Source organism: Xenia sp. Carnegie-2017, unplaced genomic scaffold (assembly GCF_021976095.1).
Source record: "Xenia sp. Carnegie-2017 unplaced genomic scaffold, XeniaSp_v1 HiC_scaffold_24, whole genome shotgun sequence".
In the NCBI taxonomy this organism is placed as follows: domain Eukaryota; kingdom Metazoa; phylum Cnidaria; class Anthozoa; order Malacalcyonacea; family Xeniidae; genus Xenia; species Xenia sp. Carnegie-2017.
This window is the reverse complement of record NW_025813487.1, coordinates 7,253,329-7,258,811: the sequence shown is the minus strand read 5'-3', so window position 1 is coordinate 7,258,811 and position 5,483 is coordinate 7,253,329. Positions and strand designations below refer to the sequence as shown.

At 33.2% G+C, this 5,483-nt stretch overlaps 1 long non-coding RNA gene across 3 annotated transcripts; it reads right to left on the bottom strand.

Annotated features, from left to right (window-relative positions):
• Positions 1-2,581: 2,581 nt before the first annotated feature.
• Positions 2,582-3,972, bottom strand: LOC124451026. Of its 3 annotated transcripts, none has more exons than XR_006950317.1 (3): positions 3,608-3,971; positions 3,441-3,506; positions 2,582-3,191 (listed from the first exon to the last, which is right to left on the bottom strand). It is a non-coding gene; the product is annotated as an uncharacterized LOC124451026 (long non-coding RNA). The 3 variants fall into 3 exon arrangements; XR_006950318.1 differs by having other exon boundaries at positions 3,623-3,971; XR_006950316.1 differs by having other exon boundaries at positions 3,441-3,972.
• Between the last annotated feature and the right edge of the window lie 1,511 nt (positions 3,973-5,483).

Genomic DNA, 5,483 nt, shown 5'->3' with positions numbered 1-5,483 from the left:
GATGATTATTTTGCAAATTCTCTTTGATTGACATAATTGATCAAGCTCACCTCAGTTTCACAGGCTAATAAAAACTCAGCCATTGTCCAAATAGCAGAAGTGTTTCATGGTTATTACATTAAATTATATGACATATATTTACCACCATACTTTTTCTTATTTAGAGACTTGCTTTCAAAGTTCAGTTGATTGAAATTTGCTATCGTAATTTTAATGGCTCTACTTTGTTAATGTTAATCTGCTCACTGTTTTTCTCACAAAAAGTATAAAAGATGAAGCGACTCAAAATGGCATGTGGTACGTATGTGTTTTAAACTGTTAATTGGCTTCCTCAAAAAGAACTATTTCAACTTAAGTGAACTTTGCCACCATTTTTGCTCAAGAAGACTCTTATCTAGAAAATTATTCTGATGGTGTTGATTTGTATTTCAACTTTTTTCAAATTAAGTCAGTGTAGTGTGTATATGATCTTCAGTTGTTCATCTTTAAGTGTTGCTTTAGAGTGCCATAGACAATCTCAGCATATCATTCAAGTTTTATTTGCCAACAATACATACATTCATTGGTGTAACTTAACTTTTCTGACCATTTGCCCTTATTGTAAGTTGGACATTTAAATTGGTTGCTCTGTATAAAATTCACCTGGCATACAACACATTATCTATTAACAGTTGTAAGTCATTTGAGGATTTTCTGAAGGGGTATCTTCTCCCAACTCCCCCAATATTTATTAATGTTTAACTCAGATATTCAAACCTTATTTAATACTGTTATGTACATACCCACCAAGCATAAAGTTTATGACCATTGTGTTATTGTTTTCATTCTATGAATAAACATTTATTGACCAAACAAAGAAATGAAACTAACACAAAATTACTCCATTTTTCAGAAATATTAAACGTTATATTTTACTCTTTCGCTATAGCCTCGCACGACTTTAAAATTTACGACAATTTGTTTGTATGAAGTACGGCAATATTAAATGTGGTTAGTCGTTTTTGTGAATTTTGAATGTGGAGCAAAACTTACGAAAGTAACGAATATCTTATTAAATTAATGGTTCATTTCTTTTGTAAACACTGCTTAAAGATACTGAAATTATTAGTTAAGACTACAGAATAATTAAATTACACCTTGAAATCTATCAGGTCAACCGGACTTTTTTAATTTCGTGGTAAATTATTTTCGTTCTCGGGGTGTGTATCAAAGAATATTTTATCAATGTTACTGTAAGCACCAGCCGACGTGCGCGAGCGAGATACATTGTTTAGAAAATCCTAACAGAATGGTTGCTATTGAAGATTACCTAGTCTTTTGTTAAAGGACACCTGTGGTGTATTTGTACTTGTCAGTTCGACGAACAACATTTAAACATGTTTCGGATTTCCGAAAATTGCTAAAACCTCGACGAATTACCAGCCGACAGGAATTTATTGCCCTGAAAATCAAATGTACTTAAAAATCGTTGACTTGACAGTACAAATAGCTTGAAGTGCACATTTTGACGGTTTTGAGTATCATTTTCATCCAATATAGCTAAGGGTGAATAGAGCTCTTATCGCGTGCGAACTGAATTATAAAATTACGTAACTTACGTTTTTATCTTGTTTCCTAGATGAAATTTTTGGTACAAACGCGTGATCTATCACTCGCTCCTATGATTAAGACCCATTTTGCGGCATATTCTCTGAATTTTGATGTTTCAATGGAAGAGTTACGACTGATTGTGTGACAAACACTTCAGATGTCACGGATGGACGACTACATTTATCAACAATATAGAACAGATTAAAATGTTTCCCTCCGAATATCGTTCCATTTTAAACACAAAGTAGAGGTTTGCAAAAAAAGTTTTTTTACTCAGTAAATATATCTCAGGGAAATAACTATGTATCAGCTGATGATGTTTTAAACAGAAGACGAGGCGTCATCTTTAAAACAAAGTTTTTTCCACCATTGTTTGCTGTAGTAATTCAACATTTAGATTACGAGCTTTCATCTACAAAATGATAGTTGATGAGTACAAAGCCAAAATCAACTATCGCATCATGGAAATTGAGAGCGAGTAATCTAATTGTTTTAGTAGAATCATACTGGTATACATAAAGGAAAGTGTCGCTATAGTTTTCCTTGATTTGTTGTTTCATCAACACAACACAGAAAGAAAATTCCCATCTATAGACAAAATTTTACCAGCGCTGAATCAATGAATCTTGGTCAGCCTCTAAGGGTCAATTACATGAGCCCGGTAGCCGAGATTTAGCAAAGTTTTAATCATTTTGGTAAATAAAAAAGATTAAATACTTCACATAAATAACTTATTTGAGCAATTTAAGATTTGCATCGAAAGTGCATTTTCACATCAGCCTAGTAGCTAAGTCAGCCCCCCGTCGAGGACCTTAGCCGCTCTGTTGGGGAATTCCTGGTGCCACCCCTGTTTGATCCATCTGTGATAGCAATTTTAATATACTTGACTGAGCTCCACAAAAAAGCCAAAAAGGTTTAGCATATTTGACAATAAACACGACTAGAAACGCCATATCGGTATTCACACTACCTAGCAACAATAAACAAATTGTTTGCTTTTTATCAAAAGGTGCATTTCATCATCATTACATTATTAAGCACATAGATCAATTCATGGTATTTGACTATTTGTTAGTATAGCATCAGTGTTTTTGTTTTACTTCACCAAACAACATGTTAACAATGAATACAAAACTGACTAATTTACATCAAAACAACTAGCCTCACTTCTGCACACTTTTCCATTGTTGTTAACATCTTTACAAAATGTTCCTTCAACAAATTCTTCAACAGTTGCAGGCTTCCCTTTGTAAACTGTATAGTATGCAAAGTTAAAAGTAAAGGATTTACCAAAGATTATCTGATGCTAATACAATATTGGTAAAAATTTCAAGGCATGTATTTGGTTCACTAGGGGTAATATGCAGTTTACATATATACAACTTTATTAGGTAACTGCAATGAAATATTTTTTTTTCTTTAAGTTAGGTTGTATTGCATATAAAAAGCTAAAAGAAATACAAGAGGACACAAACAATTGGTTAAACAATTATCTTCTACAACACAAAAAAGGTGTTCAGAAAGATACCTTTCAGTTTTTAATATTTTGCTCCAAAGATGATTCATTATTCTTATCAGCTGGAATGCTTTGCAGGTGTAGCCTAACAAAATATCAATAACATATCTATTGAAATTTTTAATATTGCTTTGCATGTGACATCCAATACATCCTGACAGCCTAACATTTCAGTGGTAGAAGGAAAATGTAAAACCGAGGATGTTAAGAGCCTACAGTAAATTACCAAATACGAAACTGCTAGCAAAAATCTGAAATAATAGAGCTTCCATATATTGTATAAACAATGAGGCCTCCTGTCATCACATAAATAATACATTAAAACATTGCTTACTTTGCTCTGGGCTTTCAGTATCAAGCACTCATTTGTTCGAAGAAACGTTGTGAAAGCCATAATAGTCTATAATATATACGGTATTGATCAATCTTCTTACTGGACTCACTCTCACTTAAACGAAGTATGCAGTTGAGTTTCATATTGATGCAAGTAATGGAAATTACCAAGATGATAAATACTTTCACTAAGACCATTTCAGAACAGAACGAAAGCAACAATCTAATTGACTCTTTAAAGCGTTTACAAGTTCTTTCTCCTGAGCAACAATGTCTTTCTACACGACTATTCTTCGACTGATGCTATCAATGATGCCACTTGCTTTTAGTTGCTACGGTAAACAACAGCCTCGAGGCCCTCGAATATGTCGTCGCATGGCAGAAATTCTGCTTGTGAATCGCCAGTATGAGGACAAATCTACAGAATGATAATTCTCGTAAAAGAACAAGGAAGTGCTGCCGTATTCTAAATTACATCTGTATTATTTTCGATGTTCACTGCACACAGCAAGCAATACAGCAATTGTCTGACTTTCAATATCATCAAGGTTACTTTATGAATATTACATGATGGAGGCTATGACGTCACAGACTTATTCAGCTTTCACTTTAGCTTCTTTCTCAAAAACGCAAGTACGAACTACATCTTTTTTATTTTCATTCCTTTCAAGCATCTGTTCATACGACTACTTTGTGGGAAAATTTTACGTATGTCAGTTATATTAAAAATACGTCGCTTAACAAACCTCGACAATATTTTTTATTTGAAGTCATTGATTGAAATTTTAACAAGCAAGTGCATGGTGATGGCGAAAGTTGGCAAATTTCCCTGTAACTTTGGCTTCACGTTCAGGTTTGCATGATTCATAAACTATTTCCTAAAATATAATAAATACTTACATTTATGATGAAATGTATACTTTCATTTAGCTCTTGTGACATATTTATTAGCACATTTTAAAATATCTTAAGAGAAATGCAAGCTTTGAGCTGGATTTGTTTTGGGTGAACATGGCTGAATTCTTTGAAGTTGTTGATTATGTTGATATGTTCAACAGAGTTCGTACACGATACACAGAAACTTGAATATTCTTGAAAGTCCTCGAATTAAGATGTCCTTCAAAAATCTTGGATTTCAATTTTTTTCAAATTTTTGTGACTAATTTCCTTTTCATCAGTGAATTTAAAAATGTAATCTTTATGTCGGAAATTTGAAGCAACAAACCAACATGGCGGCTTCACATCACATAAAAATTCTTGACTTGCAAAGAAAAAGATTGGACTTGCTGAAATCTTGCAAACAAGCCGATTAAACGACTATACTAATAACCTATGGTAAGATTTGAAAGATGTGCATCTGCGATTCGTCTAACTGGCAAATGCTGTAAAGTTTTCATTGATGCATGATTCATGGCTTAGTTTTTCAAATGATACAGACAATATATATTTATTAAATATCATGCTCTTATTAAAACCCGCAGGCAAGCTTTTAAATGTAACAGCAAATAAAACATTTCTGTCAATTACATATTCAGTTAACTGTCGACAAGCAGTTCAGTGTGTTATCCATTGAACTAAAATAGATGGAAGTCTAAACGTCTGTCGATATTTTGATACCAGTAGAGCCCACTCTTTCCTCGCAATATAAACGCACGGCCGATAGAAGCGAAGGAAAAGATAACTTGTATGATTTACAAATCTCCGAAAACAAAACAAAAGCCCTTTTTTATTTGGCAAAAAAACTTTTCAAATGAAATTTAACATTAAGCATACACAACTTTTCGGCAATTAAAGTTTTGTAAAGAAAGCCCTAGCTTTTATCTATTACAGGCAGCCTTCATTCTATGATAGTTCAGTGGTGTTATCACAGTTCTCTTTGCTCCAATTTTGCACGATTTTATACTTTAGTAAGCAGTTTGGTGAGAGGATACAAATTGAACAGGTGACGTAGCCTGTTTCATTTTTTCAAAGATTATGATTTGTTTTCACCACTTTCAAAGAGAAAGCAGTTTTGGTGTGCTAGTGAGGTCTATTAAACCAGACG